Below are 27,624 nucleotides of genomic sequence, written 5' to 3'. Positions count from 1 at the left end.
TATCTTTATTCTACAGTTTGGGAAACTGAGGTTCATAGTGACCAAATGAATTGTATAGATTCCAATCCCTGGAAATTGGCAAAGCCAGGACCCAAACTGAGATATATCTGAGTTCAAAATTTATATTCTTCATGAATAAAACTCTACTACTTTTGGCCTATTATTCAAAGGTTCAAATGCCTTTCCAATCTCTTACTAATTCATGTCTTTAGCCAGACTGAATAGCCAGACTGAATTAATGTCAACTGAGCAACACTATTACTTCTGAAAAGGAAGTCCTGTCTTTTCCTTTCCAGTGATCAAAATATATTTATATACATCTCATCAAGCCCAACTCAAATTACCCCCTTTTCTTGAAACCTCCCCAGAGTGTACCAGCTAACAGGATTCCTTCTTTCACCTAAACTCTTAATATTTCTTATGTTTCTTATTTATCACTGTTAAAAGATAAAGTGAGACATATTGAAAATTTTGAGTTTAGTCAGGCAAAAATTGATGCAAACTTAGCATCATCCAATCTAGCAGATAGAAAGGACCTCCAAGGAACTACACAAAATGAGACTTTTATAGGCAGAAGGGAGCGAGAACAAGGAAATTATACAAGGCAAAAAAAGTGGGTTATTGGAGTTACCTTCCTTTAGGGGATGCAGAGTCTATTAGAGAGATTGCTTAATAGTGCTGACCAGGTGATTCCTCACTGACTGGTTTAAGGTTCCATTTATGGGAAAGCAGAAACTATAATTAAGTCTCAGTTTAGTTACATAGGATTTACTATAAGCAACTCCATCTTGGTTCTATTGTCTTTCTTGACCTCTCTCAATCTAATGCTGCCTTGTAATGTTATGGATCTGGTGGTTCACCAAGAAAAAAGGAAAATAGAACCCACATAGGGCAAATCCATTGATCATGATAATGTACCTAGTAGAATGTGGAGTTGGATTTCAATCCAAGCTCTTCTTAACTGATCAGAATCCGCAATATTTTCATGATACAAGTGTAATTGTAGAGGTATTATGGTAACATTCTACCTAGTTATCTGATATGTAAAAGGATCCAAACCATTTTTTAATGAGTTATAGAAGAGTTAGGAAATTAGCACTCAGGGGCACTTTCAAAGTTTGTGACCAATAGAATAACAGGAAAGGAAATATGACATAATTTAAAATATATCTCAATCCAGGATACTTTTACACTTGCCAACCAAGAGATATGTGAAGCTCTGTCTCTGTTTAGCTGACACTTTCTATGTCTTATTGTCTAAAAGTTGAGAATCACAAGGGCTTTACTGGGGGCTACCTGAACTGGCCTCTCACCAGTTTTTCAGGCTTGCAAAGCATTTCTTGTCCCCTCTGTGATGAAGCAGCCAGGGATGTAAGGCAAAATTCAGAATTCTTGAACAGAGCAAATTCATCACTGCATTACAGATGAACCAACCCTTGACGATTAAAGACATCAGTTTTCTTCTATATCCTGATTGGTCTGCTTCAGACATTTACAAGGCGAGGAGACATCATTCATTCAATTCAACAGTGAAAAACCACCTATGTGGCATTTTAGAGGCTAAGATGTTACTGTTGTTTCACATAATAAGATCTGGGCATTAAAGAGTCTCTAAGTCCTGTCTTAAAGGTTCTTAGTCAACATAGCAAAAAGATTCTTAAACAATAATGAACTTTAGGGAGCTTTGAGAAATGCTCATTTAAAAGGTTTCACTTTTCAGTACAGATTTACTGCACTCTATTGATGGGGAAAAAATTGCTTTGTCCTTCTGAACACTTAACTTTGACAAAATGATCTTTAAATTAAAGCCAGGCACAAGATAACAAGTTTCTTCTTTTTTCAATTTTTGCTTTTATTCTCATTACAAAGCAAATAGAAAACCTCATGGACATACTGAAAAAATTAAGAGAAAGAAATAAGTAAATATGTATCTAAGGAAATTTTATATATAGCATACAACAAGTTCAGTTGTGTTTACTGAAAATGGGACTTGTGGTTTCATGGATTAATCCCTGCTTCATGCCAGTGTATCTAGGAATTAATTAACTGGTAATAGTAATAAAAGTGATGATCACAACTTCTATTCGTGAAGTGTCTACTGGGATTCAGACTTTGTGTTAAATGCTTATATGTATCTTGCACTTTAATCATAGCCTCTATCTAGCAATTTAAGCTTTATTACTCCATTGTCCATATGAAAAAAGTGTGAGTGTCAAAAAAAATTACCTAGCTTGCCCAAAATTACTTATTTTTAAAAAATGACAGACAGTATTTAAACCCAGTTCTTTGTAACTAACATCCCATACTGTTAAGTTTCATGCATACTTCCTTCTATGACTATATAGCATTGTGCTAGATATCATGGACAATTTAAAATATATATCATTTCAAAAAACATTTATATAACATGTAGCATATGTAATATAAATTATATTCATATTATATATGTTCACATATAAATGCATGTATTGCCTTACTCTCAAATATCATGTAGTGAATTTGAGTAGACAAAATAAATTTGCCAAAATAAATAACTCATAAACAGACTGTATCTAGAGAGAATGGAATATGTGGCATACCCTCACACAATCATGGAATCAGGAGGAAGAACAACGAAGGAAGGAGGGGGATGAAGAGTAAAGAGATGACACTTTGTACAGTAGTAATAATAATAATAATAATAATAGCTATCATACAATAAGTGTCAGATGTCATGCTAATTGTCATATATTCATGATCTCATTTAAGTATTAAATAAGTCCAGGAGTTGGGTATTAAAGGTTTGCCCATCTTTACTAATGAGGAAAATGGGACACATAGAGATAAAAATAACTGTTTAAAGTACACAATAAGTAATAAAGCCAGAATAAAGCTGAAATCTTTTGACTTACAAACTTGGATTCTTAACCACCTAATAGAATTTGTCAGGATATCTGGATAGGGATATTGTGATATTTACTTGAAGGTGAATAGTTATCACCAATATTGTTTAAATTGAGTATAATCTAGAGTGGAAGGAATAAGAGATATCTTGCTTTTTCTATTCAATGAACATATTAAGTGCTTAAGTACAAGGCATTACACCAGGTGCTGTGGGAAGTTCAAGAAGTCTGAGGCAGGGTTTCTGGCCTAAAGGACATTCTATTCTACTGTGGTAGGTAAGACACATAGACTAATAAATAGCATACAAAGTAGTATGTAATATGTGTCTTTAAAGAGGCAAAAATAGACCAGAAGAAAAAAATAATTTCCAAATTAATTAGAGAAGACTTCATGGAGATGGCAGAATCAGATCTGTGTAGGATTCTTATAGGAGAGAGGGATTGGAACTTATTACACATGGATTAACAGGGAACTCAGAGATATGGAACAAGATTGATCATGTATGGTGCGATTTGACTGGCGCATGAATGCATAGAGGGTTATAATGGCAATGCTTGATGAGATCAGATGTGGAGAGTCTTCATGTCAACATAATAGCCAGACTTTACTTTGTAGACAATTAGGAGTTACTGAAGGGTAATGAGCTGGGAAAATAAACTCTACAAATAAAGAGACATTTTGTCTTTTTAGTCCTTGCCTAGAAGATATTTGCTCTTGCTCAATATTTGCTGAAGGGATCTATGAACTGCTACCACATAGTCAAGGCTATGTTTTAGGAAGGCAGCAATGTATAAAATGAGTTATAAAAGAGAAAGGAAACCATTTACAGGTCTGTTGTGTTCAAACAGGAAAGAAAAACTGGGAATTTCACCTAGGCTTCTGGCAGTGGGAATAGAATTCACAAGAAGGATGAGAGTCATCATTAATGAAGCATGGTCAACACCTGTTGACTCACAAGAGCTAATGGGGAAAAAGGAAAAAGAAATCAGATATGGAACCCAAACTTTGAGCCTAATGAGAAAGTAAGACACTTAAAAATAGTTGATTCAGGTGTTGGAGTTGCTTTGTTCCTATATTCAAAGAATATTTTTGAGGGGCTTCTGTGTGCCAGGAATGTTTCTTAAGACATAAATCCTTGTTATATTTCAATGTTACAGAAAAATTGAGCATGGTAATGGGATTTGTGCAGTGGCAGGAAATAGTTGTCATTTTAAACAGGGTAGTAAGGGTAGGCATTGGGTGGAGGTGCTATTTGAGGGACAAACTGATGAGGTAAGAGAGCTCGACAGCTAGACATAGAGATCTGAGAATGAGAGATGCCAGAAGCTGTTTGCATTGAGGCAATAATAGATGGGGTGTGAGTGGACGAGAAAAAAGAATATCTCTATCTGAAGATCAAGTGTAGAACTTTGGGGAACATCTACATCTAATGACTGAATGGGGCCAGAATAGTTATGAAGGGACAAAGGAAAGAGTTTTACAGTCATGTAGAGATGAATATACTGTGTGATTTTATCTGATTTAAAACATCTCCCTGCCTAGAAATTAGGCGTGGGTTTTTAAAACTCCAGTGAAGACTTTTCAATTTCTCCTTAGGAGGAAGAACTGATTGTCTTACATGATAAGCCTTCTATGAATCTTCTTTTTTAATCCAAGTTAGTTAACATATAATATATTAATATTTTCAGGAGTAGAATTTAGTGAGTCATCACTTACATATAACACCCTGAGCCTTCTACAAATCTTTTAATTCTCATATAATAATAGGAAGAAACCATAGGATACAACTTTGGTTGTAAATATAATTTGGTAGTAAATTTTTCAATTTTTCTCTAGTATTCCTTACACCTACCAGTACAAAAATCATAAAACTTGGTACAGAGAAGTGCATATTCAGTAGAATGAAAATTAAGCTAATCAATGACCAATCTTTAGGGAAGTGTATTGATGATCAGGTTATTCAACTAGTATTTAGCAGAATAGACTTGAGTGATGTGATATGCCAGCCTAGACTTAAGGGATCAACCCAGTATAGACACCATCTGCTGAATCCAGGACCTGAATGACCTTCCCATACAGAGTAGAGTCCCCAGAAAGTCATGAGGGTTAGTTCTCTTCCTCTGGGCTTTCAAAATCTAAAACATCAAAGCTCTCTATTCTCTTTCATTAAAGTAGATTCTAAAACATCTCATACAGTCAAGACAGTTATTTCATATTAAACCAAACCTTTCTTGTTGGAAGGGATGTTTATTTCCAACTGTTCTTTTTACATGTTTGAGGGTGTTAGAGATTCTGACATTTAGATACTTTTTGACTACAACCTTATCAGTTTGATCTCAAAAGAAACCATCATTTGCTTCTACATTGCAGTTAATGAAATGTTGCACTTACAGGACAGAGTCATTGACAATAGACTTACATTTTAATGTTTAAAATTTGATTTTCAAGAATCACATAGTTGGAGGCATATAAACTTCAGATGTAGTTCCCCAGAACTTTTCCCTCTTGGTTGTTTGGCAGGTGAGCCAAAGATAATACCAGCAATAGAATCTGAGCTATATATTAAATGAAGAGGGGGAAAATGCTCTTGATTTTTTTTTTTCTGAGATTTGAGACAGTTCACCAAGTGTTTTTTCTATTCAGATAAGGGAGCCAAAGGCTAAGATAGCAGCTTGTCTGGATTAGAAGGTTGATTGTTTGCACTCTTGTTGAGTTTTATTCCTTAATGTAGACCAGGATGTCAGGGGTCTTCTGTGAGAGACACTGAGGACAGCAGACACACAGGGTGGGGCCAAGGAAGACCGACCCTGAGGTACATGCGGGGGCAGAGTGGGGGAGGGGATGGAAGCAGAGATCAAAGAATCAAGAGCTCTTCAGCCTTCCAAGGCAGAAAAGCCTTTGGCAACTCTTTGATGTCCAATTTGCCCTCTGCCCCTAATCAGAGTGTGTCTAGGGACTTGAGTGAGGGCAGGGACATTTTACATGTCTATGAGGCAGATAGCATCTTTTAAGTAGCTTCTAAAAGAATCGCACAGAAAAAAATTACTATAATTCCTGACCTACAGGAGCTTACACTCTAGTTCAGTAGACAAAACCTGAGCAACTTGACCAATCAACTTGACCAATCAACTTGTCCAGGGTCCGCCAAAAAACCCAGAAATTCTTGATGGTGTCATAGCTGTGATTGTTATCTGAAAACACACAGTTTACTAAATAAGTTATTATCCAGAATAAGAACTACCCGAACATAGTTTTGTTCTTCTGCCTAGTAGAGTGTCCATCCTCAATCATGTTCCTGTACTGAACCTCTTTTTCCTCTCTGTGATCCATTTCTGGTGTTTTGTCTTTGGCGTTCTAGAGCAGATGCAAGTTCTATAAAATTATATGGTCATATACTTTTTTCTTCTCTCAGCAAACAAAATAATTAAGTTTTACCTACTCTCTGGACAACATAGGCTTTGATAGGACAACGTATTGCCAAATTAACTTGATATTGAGAACTCTTAAAAAGACAATGCTGAGTATTTGCCACTGGGCAATATGAAACCAATAACTTTAAGATTCAGGCAGCTGTTGGTTAAAAGGCTAACAATTAATGCTCTATTTTGTAAAGTAAAAGAGGAATCTTGAAGACGTGTAGGTATGCAAATTAAATAACTAATATAGGGTCTCCTTTAAATCAATGTCCTTTGTTCATGAAGTTAACTTCACATAGAGCTTCCATCTAATGCACATATGGCCCTACAGAGAAGTTGAAGAGAAACTCATTCGACCAAGGTCAGCCAGCCTGAATTTCTTTGTTCCAACTTCCTTGATTTGCACCTAGTGATTCTTCCACCTGCTAGTACTGGAAACACCTTAGTCTCCCTTTTCATCCTAAGTAGTCAGTAAGGAAAGAAGGGAAAATGTACGGGAAAAAATCATCTCAAACTACTGGTAGCTTTAGAAGTCTACAGAAATTACCTTATGCAACCTAGTTGGCAAGGCATAGTTGTTCAACTAAGACCATGTTAGCAGGTTAACTACTAGTCTTCAAGAGAATGCTATCATTTGTCTCTGGATAAAGAAGAAAATGAAGCTATATTCTGTATAATTAAATAATGATAAATGTCAGGACAATAAACTACATTTTGCACCCATCCTTTCCCCAAAATTTTCTCACTATGGTCTCAGTCCTTTCCTGGATCTTTAAGGATAGGAAGCTTAATATAGAGAAAGGTCATATAAAAACACTGGTTGACTTTCCCTTGGTGTATTGCATCTCTATACAAGAAAATTCCATGTACATAATCAAAGAAACTTTGATTTTGAAAGACAATTTGAGCCATCATTGAAATGTACTTTGAAGACCATAACACTTGATGATTCCAGTGTTCTACCAGTTTCAGTCTTCAAAGGAAAATGCTGATGTTGTCGTTTGTGTGTCAGCAGAGAGATGTACACAGATAAAGTAGCTTCTAGCTAGCCTCCTTAGTGCAGTAGGCAGCCTGTCAGTTTCATAATCTGAAGGTCCTGAGTTCAAACCTCAGAGGAGGCAGTTTGGCTTTTTGCCTTCTTTCTCTGTCAAAAGAGAAAAAAGAGAAAGAGAATTTTCAGAATAATCTCCTATTAGTTATTTCATGTTCCTCTTAGTAACTTTACTTGTTTGCACTGATGTTAGTTAGTAATAGTTACAATGAAAATAAAGAAGTGTGGGCCATGTCAAAAAATAAGCCATTTGAGAGTTATGATTATAATATTATTAGATGCCAAAACTCATGTCAAATATTTAATCAAAGACATTGTTTCAGGGGTGTCTGGTTAGCTCAGTCAGTTAAGCATCTGACTCTTGATTTCTGCTCAGGTCATGATCTCACAGTTGGTGGGATTGAGCCCCACATCAGCGAAGAGCCTGCTTGGGATTCATTCTCTCCCTCTCTCTGTGTTCCTCCTGCTTGCTCTCTCTCTCCCTCAAAATAAATAAATAAACTTTAAAAAATTATAAAGACATTGCTTCAGATAGGAAATGCGACATGGATTGAGATTATAATGAACTGGGCATAAAACTAAAAAATATTGTGTAGGAGAAACTGGTTGTAAACTAGTATATATATGTATATACATATACTATAATACAATAATATATAATATATATTAAAATATAATATATAATATATATATTAAAGTAACTTTGTGAGAAAAGCCTTTGGAAGGAGTATATTCCTTTTGATACCAGGAAGGGTGGTAGTGGTTAAGAAAGTGTGTTGGTATTTTAACGGGATGCTTTGAACCTTAAGGAACATATACTGACAAAAAAACAAAAACAAAACCAAAACCCTTGCGTGCATGTGTGTTAATGCACGTGTGTGTCTGTTTTGAAGGAGTAGGAGAGCAAGGGACCTGGTGGGGTTCAATATGCATTCAATTTCAAACTCAGAAACTGGGCCAAGAGGCCAATATGCTTAGATATACATTAGGATTAGGATAAGCAATCACTCTGGGGCTTTTAAGAAATGTAACAGTCTTTAAAAAGGAACGTTTGGCAGTCTGAAAAAATAATCAAAGGGTTGTAGAAAGCTTGCTTTTTTATCCCAACACTTTCAGCCAATCACCAAGCATCTCTTTTACCCCAATTACTGTGGATTGAAGAGAAACGAAGTGGGTTGAAGAGAAATGGAGTGTTCTGGAAAAATGTGAATAGAGTCTAAGGATAAGAAGATGAAATTCATTAATCTTTTTTTTTTTCTTTAAGTAAGTGACTAAGACAGAGGTCCATCTCAATATTGATCATAGTTTGGTACATAATTAAAGAGACTTCATATTATGATACTGAATTATTAAGTAGAATTAAATATTTAAAAATTTTATGTCAAGGAAGATCCAAGCACCAAGACAATAAATAGTATTAAAAACGACTGATTAGAAAAAATAATCATAGTAAAGGATCCTAAAATTATACCTTGGATTTACTGTGAAAAATGGAATGTGGGGCCTGACTTCGAAGGCCAACAGAGAACAGATGCATCAAAGTCTGGGTTATATTACACTAATCTCTTAAGGGTCTTTTATCTAATCTCTCTCTGGCCATTGCTAAGTGCCAGGGATATGATTGCCACTATATAAATATCAGAGATTATCTAGACTTCTCAGGAGAAATCCATCTAATACACATCAAAACCAGTCTAGGCATTGTGTGTCTTTAGACTTTCTTTTGCGGAAACAGGCAAATCAAATCATTCCTTAACAAAGGACCTGTAATTTACCAACTTCTAAATATGTTCAGTTTTATTTTACCTTTCTGAGCCTATAACAGCATTTTTGACATTAGATGCTCTAAAAGCAAAGAGCAGTGGAAAATATTGAGTTCATCAACTCCTTAGTTAAATACCCTTGCAAACTAATCCTAATCTATAGGCCTGGTCATAAGGCGGGGTGTGGGGGCGGGGGAAAGGCCAAGAGGTCATGATGTAGAGAAGTGAGTCCTAAAGTAAAATTGTAATAGTCTATATTCCAAAATGTTCTGTCTTGAGGCAGTAGACTAACAACCTACTTAAGCACATCATAGGCTTTGCAGTTCACCACACGTGGGTCTGAGGACCATCTCTGCCATGTGATAGTGGTAAGATCCTTCCCAGGCTATGAATAACTTTGAACCTCTGAGTTTTCTTACTCTATGAAATATGGAAAATATAAACCTCACAGTGGTGAAAACTAGAGGAATTCACTTCTATAAAATGCTTGGCACAGTCCCTGGCCTCCAGTAAACACTTAGCAAAGAGCAGACGTTTTGTTCCCATTACTTGTGGCCAGTAAAACAAGTAAAAGACTGAAGAAAAATGTAGAAAGTGGATCTCTTGACAAAGGGACAATGTCTTATATCTCTAAGGAGAATCTAGTCTGAAGAAGTGCTGAATCAGACATATTAGGGATAATATAATAAGGATAAGGGGGCAGATTTACTTTTAGACCTTCGCTTACCATTCTGAATCCGTTTCTCATTTCTCCTTTGTAAGACATCGGCAGTTGTAGATATAGGAACCTATTTGTTACAATTCTCTTATGATAAAAGGCATTAATTCTCTTGTGATAAAATCAGCTGTACCTCTCTTCATCTTTTTGTCTTAATGTCTAACAAAATGCATGAAAAAATAGTAGTTGCTCGTATTTGATCAACCTCATTCAGACAAATGCTACAATACATTTAGTGCTATTTCTTTGTTCAATAATCATTAGGTATTTTGGTTTCTTGAAGTGTGTACGTGTGTGTGTGTGTGTGGTTAGTTATCCTTTCCCTGTAACCCAGTACAGATTGAATTAATACATGGAATCCCTGAAAGGCTATGTGGTTGACCATTGTGACTTTATTTTTCTGGTTGTACATAGTAGGGCCAAAAATTGTATTGACTTCTGTTGTATCTCTCAAGGAGTTAACTAAGAAATTAAACTGCTTAGGAGTTGACTCTGAGATTTGCTTATATTTGCACGGTGACTGCTTTTCCAACTAACCCATTGTAATATTTTGTTAGCACCTTGCCTAATGCGTACACCTCTCTATTCTCCATGCAGGTGCAAACTAGTGGACACAGGATTATTCTACTCATTTGTTCACAACTCACTTCAGTCAGTGATCCTTGCTGCATTGCAAAGCCTTAGCTTCCTGCTCAAGTCCCTCACGTTACCATTTTTCTTTGCTTAGCTTTCCTCCTCTTTCTTACCAGCATTTCTATTGAGTAAGGAGAGCAAAAGCCCATTTTGTTGACATTTTTTTCTCCTATAGTTTTGTGGTACAGAGAAACTGGAACATCAAAAGGAAATCTTAGTTATGCGCAGGAACCCTAGTTCATTTGAATGCTTGTTTATTTTGTCCAGGAAACAATAAACCAAATTCCTGTTTGAAAAGAATCATTATACACTTGTATTTTCTGAAAAATAATTTCCCAGAAATGGGGTGCTGGAACAAATGATATGCACACTTACAGTTTACAATAATATAGCCAGATTTATTTCCCAAAATTTACAGAAATTTCCAGACTCTTCACTGCTTTTGAGAAATAATATATGAGAGTACTGTTTTCCTTATGATCTCATGAGCACGGGGAATTAACATGATCTTACATTTTTGACAATCTGAAGGGCAAAAAGTTTTATTTCATTGTTGTTTTTATTTTCATTTCCCTGAATATCATTTCTCCCTGTGCTATCCATTGTTCTTACTAATTTGAAGAACTACTTATATCTTAAGAAGATTAACCACTTTTGTGTGCAGCAAATATTTTCTTCCAGTCTGTAATTGTTCTTTTAATTTGATTAAGTTGCCTGATCCTATTCAAAGGCTTTTGTTGTTGTTGTTTTATTGCTTTATGACTTCACCTGGTGTTTTATTTTTCCTTTATATCTTTTTGTTTCCATATTCCTTACCAAGCTTCCCTTCCCTTCAAAGTTATACATTCCCCCCTTATTTTTTCTTTTAACACATTTATTTAATCATTGAAAGTTTTGTGTGAAATTTATATTTGTCTAGGGGCACACAGCCGGAGCTTTATTTATTTTCTTCCAAATGATTAACTTAATAGTAATTGCTGACAAATCCAAAACTTACCCGCTAAGTTTTAAGACTTTCAGACAATTCTTAAATATTTTTGTAACACATGGTCTTCAGAATCAGCTTATCGAATTCTAAAAGTAATTGCAGCATGTTTTTGATTTTAAGAAGTTGGAAACAATATGAATGTCTATAAATAGGAAAATGGTCAAATAATTTAGTGCTTCCAAATTATGGAATAGAAACAAATTATGGAATAAATTCAGATGATCCAAATTATGGAATACCATTGCACCTATCAAAAAGAATGTAGTAGACCAAATGTATATAGAAGTCAGTGCATACAAAAGTAGGAAGGGTGTCAGGTAAAATGAATATAGGAAAATATAAGAAAATATTTAATGCAATTCTTTATTTGTAAGAAAAACAAAGCAACAATCCCTACATAAGTACATATATATATTTGAATAAGCAAAGCAAAAAACAAAAAACAAAACAAACAAAACCCTATGGGACGAAACAAAATTCTTAGTAATGGCTTTCAGGGATGTGGGCTTATTTCTGTGGAGACTAATAATTTTACTTTAGATGCTTTAGATGCCCTCATTCGTGTATTACTTATATAACTAAAAAATTCAAATGCTTAAAATTAGAAGAAAAAAGTATTCTTGCTATATTCAAAAAGGTAAAGAACTAGAAATAAGAGTTAAATCCCCATTGACCCTTGTACATTTTATACTTTGCCAAATCTGTATTTGGTGAGGAAACTCTCAGCATGAAGTAATTTACCCAAATGTCTCCCATAGCATACAATCCACACCATTTTTCTTTCAATCTGTGTACAAATCTCAAATAGCATATAATTTTATATCAAAATATACTCATGTATCTTATAAACCAAGATTCCCAATGTACAGATGAAGTATATAAAATGTTAAATACATTGGCCAAGTGTAACATGTAATGTGCCTAGACGTAAATAAGTTTTATAAATAAAACTTCGGGTGGTGTTCCTTGACTGGTTCTGCTCACGTCTTTATCCCACAAGTTACCAGGATTTACAATTTCATCATTAAAAATACTTGTTGAGTTCTCTTAAGACCGTATAATGACCACAAAAGATTCTTTCTGGGTGACTAAACTTCACACACACAAATAAAGAAAATCAAATATAGTAAAAGTTGCTATCTATTAGCTGATGAGCCAGATAAAGCCCACAAATGGCTTTCTTCCCCTGAAGAAAATTGTTATAAAATTTAAAAGTAATTGACAATATATTTGGAAAGCAGTATATTTTTCTAATTACTCTTGAACAATCATAATGTCTGGAGAAACTGGGTTTATTTTCTTACACAGTAACTAATGGTTATAACTGAGGATTATTTGGAAGTCTCCAACTTTATCTGCTAAATGAAATCCAGCAATTAAACTTACCACTTCCTCCTTTGTTGTTAACAACTGGAAAGTTCATTATATTATGTGATTGGATTCACCATGAATAAGTGGCCTTTGGTATTTATAAACAGCCTCCAAATTCTTTTAAAACTGTGAATCTGACTCCAGCTAAGAAATTGGATGTTGTCATTGACTTCAGGGCTAAGGTCCCCCCAGTCACCCCATATTACTGTCACAGAAGTTTCTATGCTTTGGAGGCAAACCAGGGGTCATAGGCAGAGCTTATCAACACCTGTGCTAAGAAGTCCATATCAGCAAGACCTAATCGGTTAAGACCACACAGGGCCCAGACTTTGCTGATATGGGTGGTATTCTGATTATATCACGTGTCTCATTAGCTAAATATATTATAGTGCCTTTTGGTTAACACCTACTGGAATTGATACTTCTACTTTGGGCAAACATGCATAGAACACATATGTGAAGACAGGAAGGGATGTAGGAAAGTGGTGGTATGTCCAGTTCCTGCTCATATATACGCCCTCCCTAACTGGTTCTGACTGTGACACAGGGGTTCTGTAGCCTGGCTTCCCCTCCCTTGTCTCAATTCCTTAGCTTCACCTTCTGAGATCATTCAGGAGGTTCAAAGTTCCTCTCAGTGGACACCATGTCCAAGCTCAGCCCTCACTCCAGCCCAAGTCAGGAAGCATTTACTCATTCTCTCATTTTCTTATCGTCACTCAGACTGTCTTAGAGGTCCTGAAAACTGACAGTTCCATCCTGGTTATGTAACTTTATATGAGTTACTAAACATCTGTGAGCTCCCCCTTGCTCATTGGTGAAGATGTCGTGAAATCACCGACTTCCAGAGTTTTAAGGATTAAATGGGATAGTTACTGTAAATATCTTAGCACAGGGTCTAGCACCTAGTGTTTGCCTGAAGCGGTGGGCTGAGAGCAAGACTTAATTCCTATAAAGTTGGAAAAGAGGGTCTGTGTAGTTCAGTTGGAGGGCTATGTAGATACTATGGACTAATGAGGTTTTATCACCAAAATAAGTTTGAAAATGCTAAATTATGCCAAATAAATAGATTTATTTCCTCAAGAATGCTCTGAGTCTTTAATAAGCAAATATGCACCGTTACTTTCTAAGAAGAAGAAGAAAAAGGCAGCATCCACCCAATTTTCTTTTCATACAAAGAATGATTTTACAAAGAAGCATCTTTTTTAAGATGCTTATTTTTATGTATTTTTGAGAGAGAGAGAGAGAAAGCAGAGAGGGGCAGAGAGACAGAGAGAGAGAGAATCCCAAGCAGGCTGTACTCTTACTGCAGAGCCCGAAACCAGGCTCAAACTCCCAAACCATGAGATCATGACCTGAGCCGAAATCAACAGTCAGATGCTTAACCGACTGAGCCAAACAGGTGCCCCTACAAAGAAGGATCTTTGTACATAGCGCTTGTTATATTCCAGACCTTGTGCCAAGTGCTTTACATATATTAACACACGTAGATATTTCACTGGTAAAATTTGTATAGAAATGTATTTTATCTGCTTAAAAAATCTGCACCATAGGATATTAGAGATGGAAGTCCATCTAGCTCAACATGCATATTTTTCTGAAGTTCACAACGCTTGTAAATGACAGAATGCAGACTAAGGTGCAAGCCTCTCAGCCCCTTGCACTATTGTCCTTTGCAGTTCTCAGTCTCTGATTCTGTGTCACCACCTGGTCTTTTCTCCAGAGATCTAAATATTTAAAATAGTTGGGAGAGGTCACTTTGCTCAGCTATACTTTTCTACCATGATGAGGTCTCCCAAAATTCCACACCATAATTTATTGTCTTTCCAACTTAACGATTTCAAAATAAATCTGACAAATTCAAACAAAATTCAGCTGTTCAAAATTTTCCTCTACTGAAAATGTCCCCCAAAGAATTTGATTTAAGACCATGTCCTTAGAAATGTTGCGAAAGAAAAATGACAGAGCAAAGAGGCTTTACAAATATGTTTTGTTTCCTTCTAGTGCCCCTTTGAACTCTTGACTCCAAGCTCCTTGAGAAAGAAGCATATTGCTGGGAATGAAAGATCTCTAATGAGACCAAATGGCAGAACAAGATTTCTCACCTCTATAGCTCTGAGCTGGAGGGACCACCAAGGTGAGATGTGATTTTAGTCTCTGGGAGTACTATGATCTTGGCCTTTCTGCAGAGACTGTCAAAAAGGGTGCTAATGACTGCCAACTGCTGTGGAAAGAAACAGGAGTCCGTGCAGACCTGAGCGGAGCTGACTGCTTCGTTTCATTCCGAGTATTAAATCACCTGCTGCTGCCAGCAGCTTTCAACTACTCACAGGGGAAGCCAGGTTCAACCAGTGACCCACAAGGCAGAATTACCAAGCATCACACTACTAAGCCAGGTAGTCTGAGATCACATGGACTGGTTCGTGCCTCTTAGGCTGTGCACCTCTCTCACATTTAACTGGGTTTTTCCTCTGGCCTGTGAGCTTAGCGTCCTCTTTCACTGTTTTGTTCCTCTTCAGGGTAGGGTCTACCACTGGAAACTGATGGTTGGTCAGATGGTCCACAATGTAGTATATTATATAAATTTAGAATATTATCTTCCTTCCACCCTTTGTCTCATACTCGGTTACTTACAGGATGCGATATAGAGGTAGAGAGACTTATTTCACGGAGATACGTGTAAGCCTCTTAGCTTGAACATCCACTGAAGTTCCCCAGAGACTTTTCGTTTGTACTCACATGATATCAGTAGTGCCACCAAGACAATCCACATTATATCTTTTGAATGAGTGTAGCAAATTTGAGGGCTCCTCATGTAACCTAAATGATTTAGGAAACATACTTTGTGACTTCTCTTTGAATACTCATGACCTTTGGCAGTGCTACCGGGAAATGTTTAACAACGGACTATGTGGGGGAAATAAATACACCTGTTTGAAGCATTTGCCCATTTCTGTGGTGTAAACAGCCCTACCATGGCCAGTTTTAAGCTACCTACATGAAATCACTAAAGGCAGAGTTGTGAAAAGATGTGTGCTAGCATACCCTTATATAGTACTCCCACATGCAGATAGAATAGACATATAATGTGAAGAGCCTAGGTAATAGTAAAATGTAGTAAAGCAGTTAGGAGTTGGAAGTGTAGTTATATAATATAGTAAAATAAAGTATATCGTATTAACAGTAGTAGTATTTTTGGTATTATCAGTATTTATTAATCTTATTAATATTCTTACCATTAATATTAATAGTATTATAAATAAAATGGATCATCAAGGTACAAAAGGATAGCCTTTATTTTTAGTATAATTTATTTGACTGGAAGCTTATAAAATTCAATTTTTAGTAATGACTGTGTTTGACCACCAGCTCACAAAAATCCTGAAAATTTAGCAACTGTCTCTTGAAAGTTGGTCTGATAGAACTCCAGAACACTATTGCTCTTGGGGAAGAAATAGAAACCATCATGGTGACCTGGAAAGGATGTTGGATTGAGAGATGACTGACTCAGGAAGTTAATAGTGGTTAAGGACAAAGGTTCAGAAGCCCAGCTGCCTGTGTCCAGAGTCCAGTTTCTCTTGTGGCCTTCGACTTGAACAAGTAGCTTAACCTCTCTGAGTTTCAGTTTCCTTTAAGGTAAATAGGGGATTACATTGGTACCTAATTTACGTGGATATTGGGGCTTTAAAGAAGATAATGTTTGCACAGTGGCGTACATAGTAAGCCAACAATAAGGCTATTACTACCAAGTTTCGGCTAGGCCAGTAAGTGTTGTGTGATCATGGGCACTTTATTTCCTTCGTTTTTTCATATGTAAGATAAGGAGTTAAAGACAAAGTGATTTATAAGTTGCCTTTCAATTCTCAAATGTGCAACGATTAAGAACTGGAGCTTTTAAGTCAGATGGTCTAAATTCAGATTCTGGCCCTTATTGTACAAGCTGTGCAACTTTGGACAAGTTAATTCATCTCTCTTACCCTTGATTTCTTCATCTGAAAGTCAGGAAGCAACACAAGAATTTATTGCACAGAATTATTTAAGATTAAAGTGAGGTACATCCCAATAAGGTTGTAGTTCACTGTTCGGCACACTGTAGGTACTCAATAAAGCTAAGCTGTTTTTTTAAGAGTATTAGTATCATTTTATAATATGTTAACAGTAGTAGTATTTTCATTATACCATATAGTATTAATATAGTATATGTTATTAATGTACTATCTAATATTTTGCATACACATAGTAATAATATTGGTATTATTACTATCATTTATTGATATTATTTAATATTATTAGCATTAATATTATTAGCATTATTAATAAGATGATCACAAAGGTACTAACTTTTTTTGTCTATGGTATGCCTTCCAAAGGAAGGACCATGTCCCATGGCATCAAAATTAATATTAATAATAAAATAGATAATGCTAATGGTAGAATGGGTGCTATTACTGGGCATTTTCTTGATGTCAACCATTGTAGTAAGTGCTTCACATGCAATTTAATTAACATCTTTGAAGCTCAATTTCATTATTTATGAAATGGCTTTAATATCTATCATGTAGAGTTATTGAGAAGTTTATAAGTATTATTATTATTAGAACACATTCATCTCAGTTCCTAGAACAAAGCAGGTGTGTATATAAATGATAGCTAGTAATCATAGTTATAATAATAGAATCTAATTTATGGGTTGTGAGAATATATTTATACTTTCTGAAAAATGCTTATCATATTGCATGGTGCATTATATTTGCTAATTAATGGAAACGAATATGCTTATATAATAGAAATAAATGATGGGCACTTACCATTTACTATCAATTTACCATTGAGAATGGTTTGGTGGGTCAGGGTGCAGGTCGGAGAACAGTCCAGAATACAGAGCTCAAAAATGTTGTTGGAAAGAGTGGCTGTTGTGTTTTAATCTCTTGCTCCTGTGGTGGCGGAGGTGGAATGTGAAAATCTTTTCGAGAAGGGAAGGGTCCGGCAAGGTTCCTGCAGCTGGAAAAGGGCTAGACATTTGCCAAAGCTGGATTATGAGGTGTTACAAGTGTATGGTAGAGGTGTTAGAATAGCACTGGCAAGAGGTGGCAATGCTAACAATTACTCTTTCTAGCCCCGTGGTATTGAATGGGGACAACTGGTTCTTTGGGGGAATCTGTGGAAAGCTGTGGGGTTTTTGTGGTTGGCATTTGTTTCTTTGCCAAAACCATGTCTTTTGCTATTTTCAAACACTTTCTGCTTCTTCTGTGTACCTCAATGTGTACTGTCAACTATAGCTGTGTCCAAAACATTATCAAATTATTAATGACCCCAGTTTTCATGTCTTTGTGTTTATCCATTGTACTTCCTATGAATCATTTTCATAATTTCTTAAAATATCATCCCCAAGTCAGTCCATATGGCCTTCTGATCTCATACTTAGTAATAAACACGAGGACATATGGTTATAAACTGAAGTCTTTCAGGATGCTCCAGTTCATTATTCTGTTGCCCCTTAAAGGAACAGAGTGAGCTGATCCAAAAGGCCAGATAATAAATAAGAGTGATCTCATCCTGTCTCTCAGCATTGGCTGCCATCTCCTTGGGGAATAATTACTTAATAAACTCAGGCTTCCCCCTTCAATGGTTTTATGTAACACAAGGATAGATTTTTAGAACATATTCAGAATTAATGCCACTCATATCTGAGATCAGAGATGCCTAAGTAGATCTGGTTCTACTGAGTGGTATTGGGAAATCTTGGTCAAGCATTTTTCTAGAACAGCTGAGCCTAAGTTCAAACCCAGGGTGGAGTTCTCAACCAAATCAGACATCATGATTACATTCATAGAAACATAAACCCTAGGGACAGACCCAGAAAGATAAATAAAATTACCATATAAGGGACACACCCGTGAGCATATGCAAGTTGGTGGACATTGAGAAATATGACTATAAAATTTCAACAATCCTGGTCATCAAAAATGCCGAGTAGAAGAATAAGGATATTCCACTTTGTTCATCAGATTTGAAAGCTAAAACAAATAATGCCCAATGCTCTTAAAATTGTAGTGAGAGAGATTGTCCTTAAATATTGCACATGAGAAAGTAAACTTTTCTACCGTCTTTTAAAAGGCTATTTCAAAATAGGAATCAAATGCCTCAAAATATATATGTAATATATATTTTTTGATACAGTAATTTCTTATCTGTGATGCTGTGCATGAGAAATGTACAGAAATATGTGATTGTAAAATTTATAATACTGAAAAAAATTGAAAAATACCTAAAAATCCACATAACTTAGTAATAAAGATAATGTTTTTGAAACTATTTCCATGGTATTTAAATTACTCAGGGTGCAACAACGAGGGTGAGCTTTATGACTTTAGCTATATTAAAACATGTGAAGAAAATATCTAAGAATGAAGGTATTTCTAACTAATGGGATAATGAGTCATTTCTATTTGAGTATTTTTTTAATATTCTGCATAGAGCATATAATCAGGAAAATTAAAGTAATTTTTTAAAAAGGATACTTAGTGCTCATCTGTAAAAACATCCTAAAATATATGTGGAGAGACACAAAAGAGAAAATTATGGACGTAACAGGCTATAAAATATTGGAGTAAGTTGGGTTGACTTTCCCAGAATTGAAATTGTTCTTTTCTCTCATTAATTACAAAATTGCTTTTAAAAAAATGCTTTCAGTTTCAAATACCCAGAGAGCTCAGTTTGAGGTACATTGAGTCTAAGGGGAAAACATTTTTAACAAGAAGAAAAGATGTCATTTTTTAAAAGGGTGGTTTCAAATGGGTTTGGCACAATTGGAAATGCGTCTTTGAAATGTGTTTAGTATTTCCAGACAAGGAGGAACTGTCACCTCGCATTGCTTGTGAATCACTGCACATCTGGTCCTCCTGCCCTGGGACAAGAACTGCAGCAGGAAAAGTAAGACACTAAAAGACAATGGGCATTGCTTTGCAATCAAATCTCAAGGAAGATTTCTTCCTTCCTTCCTTCCTTCCTTCCTTCCTTCCTTCCTTCCTTCCTTCCTCCCTCCCTCCCTCCCTCCCTCCCTCCCCTCCTTCCTTCCTTCCTTCCTCCCTCTCTCCCTCCTTCCTTCCTTCCTTCCTTCCTTCCTTCCTTCCTTCCTTCCTTCGTGCTTGCCATGTTTGAAAAAAAAATAGCAAATGATGTTTCTCTGTTCATGGGAACTTAACACTGCAGCCTGATGTATTACTCTGCAAGCCCTGTTCAGCCAACCCTCCGTGGAGGTGATGATAGGTTTTCTATTCACTTAGTCAAGTGAACTCACTCAGTTCACCAACTTCATCACAATTTCTTTGAAGGTTTCCCTGGCTTATTTGAGTGTGAAAACCTAGAACTGGGCACCTTCCTTGCCACTAAAATGCCACAATTTAGACCAGCTAAACTTTAAAGGTCAAGAAATAAAAGGTTCAGAGCAGCAGTTTTATATCAGTAGAAATTACTGGTTTAGTTAATGGTTTCGTTGTGGGGTTTTGGGTGTTTTTTTCATTCTTATAATGTTTTTTGGAGTAACAGTCACTCTTTTTCCTATGACATAGGCAACACTGAAAATGATTTTCTGTTCGGGCTGGAAGTGTTCAGTACCACTCAGGGTAATGGTATCTGTTGGCATAGAGAAAGGCCAAGTGAGGTGGAATGGAAAATTTATTTTCCCTTTCTTTGCAATCCCGCCTTCCTGTTTCCCTCACTACTGTTGGGTGTCTCATACGTAGTTTAGCTTTGCTCTGCTTCATATCTACTCATTTCAGAAATAATTGTTTTCTTTTGGGGGGACTTTAAAGATGAAAGAACATAGCTTGTCTTTAAAACAAAAACAAAAAAACATGATTTCTAATTGTCATTTTTTTTCTTCTTTTCCTTTCTTTCTCCCTTCCTTTCTATTTTCGATCACACACTAATGAATTCCTATTATATGCCTTGGCAAAGAGCTAGATGCTAGGAATATAAGAGAGAGGGAAGAAAATAATATGTCCATAATGTAATTTTAGTCCAGCATAAAAAATGAGTTGGAGAAAGATAAAATTGAACACAGAAAGTCCACTTGGAATTCCTTTGTAATAATCCAAAAAAGAGATGATTGTGGTCTAAACAACAGAGGTAGTATATATCATGGATTATTTAAAAAGGAATTAAAAGCAGAATCATGAGGACTTGGTAATTGATTGTAGGTGTTGAGGAAAGGAGAAAAAGACATTCATAAAGACTCTGAGGGTTATAGCTTAAGAAACTGAAAGATTGATGGATGGCACTCATTGAAATTCAGAAAACAGATGAAAATACAGTTTGTGGGGGGTAGGAATATGAGTTCAATTTTGGGAATGTTAGATATTGAGAGTTTGATCAGATATCCAAATGGAGATACCTAATATGAAATTGAGTATAAAGGTCTGATACTCAGCACAGATATCTGGACTATAAACATATGGTTCAAAACATAAACATGACTGAAGTCATGGAATATACAAAAGGAATATATGGAATCACCCAAGGAGAATATATAAATTGAAGGCCTAGGAGAAAATCCAGAGAAACTCCAAGGAAAAGGTTCATTTCGAGAAGACATTAGTGTTCAAGAGGCTGTTGATAGTTTTGTCAAACTCAGTTTGAGTGGTGCGGTGGAAATAGGACCCGGATGGCAGGATGTTGAGAACCAAATAGCCCAATACACTATAGAATCTCCATCAGTTGATTCACAGGTGTTTTTTGGACAGATTTAATTATGATAAGCTAAATACTCTAAGTTGTTTGGAAAGAAGGTGGCAAATGCCATTTGTGCTTGACAACAAAAGTATCCTTGTCTTCTTTTCAGTTACTATTTTTAAAAATTAGGTCATTTGGGGGGCACCTGGGTGACTCTGTCAGTTGAGCATCCAACTCTTGATTTCAGCTCAGGTCATGACCCCAGAGTTGTGGGATCAAGCTCCTCACTGGGCTCTGCACTGAGCATGGAGCCTATTTGGCGCTCTCTCTCTCTCTCTCTCTCTCTCTCTCTCTCTCTCTCTCTCTCCCTCTACCCCTCTCTCCCACTGCCCCTCTTCCCCGCTCACGCTCTCTCTCTCTCTCAAAAAAGATTAGGTCATTTTAATTCTTTGGATATTTCTGATGATACAGCCTGGTGAGGGGAACAGATTAGTTAATTAAGAATTTTACTGTGCTTCTCAGTATGGGCATTTGATAAATTTCACATTGTATAAAATAATTTGTTTCTGGGCCTGTGAATAGGAGAAAAAGGAGAATAAATAGTTATTTCTTTCTACTGGGGATGAGATAAGTGGTATCCTCTAACTGAAATAAAATATTTAATTCTAAAGTACAGTGAATAACATGGAGTTTACTCTGACAGAATAAATATATTTGATGGACAAAGATTGATAAACAAAACAAAACACACAAATTGAGTCCCACATATAAATCATAAAGAACATAGTGCTTCTTAAAGAATAAAAAATAATCAGTGGTTATTTGTTCTTCTTCTTTGAATAATAAATATTAATACAATATGGTTGAAGTAAATTTAAGTATTTAGTTTCGAAAGATGGCGTGGGAATGTGTAGTTAAATGGAGAGTATGGCCAGCTGTTTCCTCAGGATAGAAATATCCCAGAAGTAATTTAAAAATGCTTCTACTTTTACACAGGAAGATTTTGGAGGCAAGCTCACTTTATGATTACTTTTGAAATTTCATGGATATTGAAATCGTTCCAAAATTGGCTGTAAGTTTTCAAAGAGGAACATTTGCATTCCTTATAGAATTTAGAATCTGTCATTCTTCAAAATATTGGTTGATGATTCAGAAAGGGTACATAGTCCCCCTTCTTTACTTATACAATGGGTTTTATCCAAAAATCTCAAAGTACTTTATACAAATTAACTCACAGTCCAATCCTTTTAATACTTTGAATGAAGATTAATGAGACTCCTATTCCACATATGGTAACATGGAGTTTCTGGAAACCTTGGATGAAGTGAATGAGACATGACATAGCTGCCAGCAAGTTTGCAGATGAGCCAAGAATAGCAAACAAGATTTCTACTTAACTGTTTTAACCACCAGACCCACAAAAAATCATAGATATTAAATAATTAAAACAACAGACTAAAACATGGTCTAGAAGAGAAAGTTTTTTACTCCAAGTCTGCCTGTGTGTAAATTTGAACAAATCTCTCCATGTTGATGGTCTTGGTGGTCTCATTTCCCTCTCTGGGTAAATTGCTTTCTAAGAGTCCTTCTAGAACTTATACTCTAATTCTCTGCAGACCTTACTCTGGACAAGAGGTCTTGCCTGAAAATAGAATGGTTGAAAATATTTGTGGAAATAGAACTACGAGATGTTCTGGCGCATCTCTTCATTCTTCTCCTGAGCAATATTTACGGAATTCTGCCTCAGAACTACCTCTTGTCCCTTTTAAATTACCATTTCCATCACTCCTTTCTGACAAGGTCAGTTACAAATAAAGCCAGTTATGATATTCTCTAGATCATTACATAATTAGCCTCACTCTCTATCCTTTTCTCCAGGGATAAAAACAGGTAAATAAGAGCAGAGTGGTTAAGAAGGAAGGTTCTGGAATCTTAGGAGGAATAAATCACAGCTCTGCAATTTAATTGGTGTGTGACTTCGGAGAAAATACTGAATTGATCCAAGCTCCAGTTTCTTCATCTCTGAGATGGGGGAGATAACATACCACTAATAATAGTTTTGCAGGGGAGTAAATGAATATAAAGAATGTAGCATACCTGATATATAGTAAATAGCGTTGCTTCTCCATCTTTTTTTTCTTTTATTTTTTTAAGTTTATTTATTTATTTTGAGAGAGAAAGAGAGTGAGAGTGGGAAGGGGCAGAGAGAAAGGGAGAGAGAGAATCCCAAGCAGACTCCACACTGCCCGTTGCAGGGCTTGAACTCACAAACTCGAGATCAGTGACCTGAGCCAAAATCAAGAGTTACATGCTTAACCAACTGAGCCATCCAGGCTTCCCTTTTCTTACTTTTTGATAGATACTTACCCAGACCCCATTGTATGCCGTCCTTTGTTATCACAAGCTAGAAATCTAGGAATTTCATTTCCCAGAATCTATTACCATCAGTATTCTGATTTAAATCCTTTAATGAGATGCATTTATGTGAGATTTTGAAGGCAGAAAATAAATAGAAATTAATGTAACTCCTTCCCCAGAGACAGGCAGGTGCATCAGCTTTGGTAATAGACAAATATGAGGTTTAACCAGTGGCTTTAATGAGAACCCCTAAGAATTAACATTTTAATGCCACAGGTAGATGAGATCATTGGCAGTGGCCTCCAGCAATTTCAACATCCTAATTTCTTGAAGGAAAACAGTAGTTTCACCTACATTTCACTTCTTCATATCTTTCAATGCTTTTGTAAGCACCTAATTTTCTAAATTAAATGCCTTCCACCTTGAATGGTTTCTGTTTTCTCGTTTAATTTCTGATTCAATTCTATCAGAGATTACTGAGTAAGAAAGATAGGAAAAAATAATAGTAACAGTAATAACTGTTAACATTTAGGTCTTTACTCAGATTATATCTTTTTAGTGAGCGCTTCCTAACTACCTAAAATTTCAACCCTGTTCTCATCTCCTGGCTCTTTGTAAATCTCCTTGGCATTTTTTTCACGTTAAAAAAAATAAGAGTGATCTTATTTATTTTGTTTGTTGTATTTTCTTTCTGGAAAATTTAGCTCACAAGGCTGTGTTTTTTGACCATTTGTCTCATGGTTGACTCTTCAGCTCTACAAAAAAAATCTGGTGCTTGGAAAATACCTGTTGAATTAAGGAATGGAATGTTTATTATCTATCAGACTTTATGCTAAGTGCCATATGTATATTATCTTATTTCATCTTTCTAAATAAATCATTCCAATGGCTATTATTATTATGCCAAATTTACAAGAGCAAAGACATAGCCACAAAAGTGCTGGAGCAAAGGTATGAACTCAGACTAACTCCCAAGCCTATGCTGATAACCATGATTCCATGTTGAGTGAATACCTGCTCTTTTTCTAGTATAGAACTAGGTACTTGATATTGTCTTGGAATTCCATGAGGATACCGTGTGCTATGTATATTTATTCCACTTATAAAATGAGAAAATTGAACCTTATGGAAGTTAAGCGGTTTTTACAAGGTGATATAGCAACTTAATGGCACAGCTCAGATCCTCTTGGGTCTGTCTGCTACTAAAGTCTCAGGACTGTGCATCTTACGAAACTAGGAAACATTTTCAAAGATCATCAGAAGCTTTCCTTTTGAATTCAGATAAAACATATAAAGAAAAGTCATGTTATACATACTTCCCATGAGTAAAACCAGAGAAATAGCTTTAAATCTGCATATACTTTTATTAGAACAGACACATTTTAGTACAAGGGAGGTCTTCTTGTCAGATGTTAATATAATCTTGGTTATAGCATATTATTTTCATTAAGCAGTAACTGTTTCCAGGGTGTGAGCCTATTTAGCTTATAATAGGACACAGTGTAAATACCATGCCCCCAATTCCAAAGCTCAGCAAAAACAAAACAGCTGTCTAATAGGAGGCATTTTTATAGGCTGAATGAACAGCTCACATTGTTATGGAAAGGCCAATTTTATGAAACCACACTTTAAAAAGCAAGTTGGGCCCTGCCTAGTCTCCTTTCCTTTGTTAGGCCAAAGAAGAAGGATTAAGATGCAGTCAGCAATATCTCTTAGAATGTCTCTGGTTATGGATGTGTCCTTGGAAGAGACCCTGCCATCCATTAAGTAACCATATAAACATAGGAGGGAAAATTTAGCAAAACAGAAGGATGAAATGCTTGAAATAGACATTGCAATTTCCATTGTAGGGGGTGGGGGACCTTATTGTACAAAGCAGTGACTGCAGATGGCTATTCTTTATTGACTGGAGTCACTCATTTGCACGCAAGAGGAGGATGTAATTTGGAAATGAGCTGTCCGTTCTCTCCACTATTCCATCCCCTCCCAAGATTCACACACTTCCAGTCATTAGAATATGTTAACTTGGAACTTGAGGATAAGAAAAAAAAAATTTATTCATTAAATGCACATATGCCTCATTCTTCACTTTTGTAGACCTAATCTGATGCAGTCGGGTTTTAGCTCGTCTTTCCTTCTGCCATTCTGCCATGGTCATGTTTTTAGCTTGACAATTATTTCAGTTGTGGGGATAAAAGATCTTTAGTATACAAGAAAACATTTTTTTCCCTCTGTGTAGCAATACTGTTGTTGAATGTGGTCATGTCTTTGAGAGTATTTATGAGATAGAAAATTGAAGTAATTAGGAATATAAAGTATAGTTTAGTATCTGGATTTATAGAAAGTATCTTAGCCTGAGAATCAGCAGACCTAAATCCTGACCTTGGATGTTCCACTAATTAAGAGTATAACCTCAGATAATTCATTTAACCTTTCTGATCTTCAGAGTCTTTTTCTGTAAAAGATGGAGACTGTCAAGTCCTAAAAGCGTATTATATTATCTTTTCACAAAAGAGAACATACAAAGGAAAAAATCAAGATTTAAACAAATTAAAAGGTTTATTTAACAAGTCATATTTTTATGTAAGTCACCAGAACAATTTATTTGTTTTTTGTTCATTCCAGGTCAATGAGGACTACATGAAGCCAAAGGTAGGATAGTTTATCTAACCTAGTAAATATTAATAATAATAATAATAATAATAATAATAATAATAATATCTGAGTTTAATTATGTGGACAGCTTAGTAAAATCAGGTGAGTTTGGGGTTTTGTAGACTTTATGTTCTTATTTATAACTATAGGCAGGCTTCATGATGTATGGCCCATATATTTACCTCTGGGAATTGAGAGCTAGAATCTTTATTTGTTCTTATAAAGGACTAACCATCATAATGATGGGATGGAACTTAACAGAAGAGGGCAAAGTGTTACATAAGATATTCCCCCACTGGAATAGAGTAGTAGCTAAAGCAGATTTTGAGGGCCCTGAAATTATATTAAATGTTTTTAAGTTGGTAAAGCCATTCAAATCAACTGTACTTATAGGAAACAATGGTTTGGCAAACCAAGATTTGGGAAGCAAAAGATATATCTCTGACAAGGTGAGCTGTGACTTGTCTGTTCCTTAACTCTTTGGCTACATCCAAAAAACATGGCAGCTTTGAGCTCAGAGAAATATCTAAAGGGATAGATGGCAATAAAAATAACCACTGTATGTACTACATTTTTGTAAATTGGTCTTTTTGAATTTGTTCAATAGTTTGGAACAACATAGGTGGTGTATGATGCTAACATGGCTTCTCATACTTTGGCATTAAGAATTGTCCATGGTTCCCAACTGGTGATAATGACAGGGCGTATTTGCACAGTTTAGACTTGAGTTGAATACTTTCTTTGGAGGGAAACTTTGGGCAGTTTCCCAGGTTTTATTGTTTTTTTTTAATCAGTAAAATATGCGTTTAACTTGAGGTAAATTAATTTGTGTTATTTTGCTACAATTAAATGCGTCCAGCTTGGCAATTATTTTCCTTCTCTTTGAAAAAAAAGCATTTCTGTTTGTTTATTCGTTCTTTGTAGCTCAGAGGAAACCCAATCCACTTTGGAACAAGGCTTTTTAAGACATGGATATAATTTGGTGATGAGATAGATCTACACTATTCCCATGACCTTTCCTACTTCCACTGCCTCCCTTGTGCATACATTTCATCAGAGGTGGAAATGTAAAACTATACAGTCAGTTATGTGTTAGGGGTCTCAAAAATATCTACACT

At 35.8% G+C, this 27,624-nt stretch overlaps 1 long non-coding RNA gene and 1 other non-coding gene across 4 annotated transcripts in view; both read left to right on the top strand.

The window, feature by feature from the left end:
- LOC113600590 (uncharacterized) overlaps positions 1-27,215 on the top strand; it is a 219,739-nt gene extending 192,524 nt beyond the window's left edge. For 2 of the 3 annotated variants that reach the window (XR_008292630.1, XR_008292629.1), the window contains 3 exons: positions 14,825-14,957; positions 19,659-19,753; positions 26,477-27,215. This is a non-coding gene — a long non-coding RNA (uncharacterized LOC113600590). The remainder of the gene's footprint in view (positions 1-14,824; positions 14,958-19,658; positions 19,754-26,476) is intronic. The other variant, XR_003421647.2, reaches the window with a different exon arrangement.
- TRNAM-CAU (transfer RNA methionine (anticodon CAU)) lies at positions 7,348-7,420 on the top strand. The gene has a single exon. It is a non-coding gene; the product is annotated as a tRNA-Met (tRNA).
- Positions 27,216-27,624: the final 409 nt, after the last annotated feature.

Source organism: Acinonyx jubatus, chromosome F2 (genome assembly GCF_027475565.1).
Source record: "Acinonyx jubatus isolate Ajub_Pintada_27869175 chromosome F2, VMU_Ajub_asm_v1.0, whole genome shotgun sequence".
Lineage (NCBI taxonomy): Eukaryota > Metazoa > Chordata > Mammalia > Carnivora > Felidae > Acinonyx > Acinonyx jubatus.
This window is presented reverse-complemented; position numbering and strand designations above follow the sequence as displayed.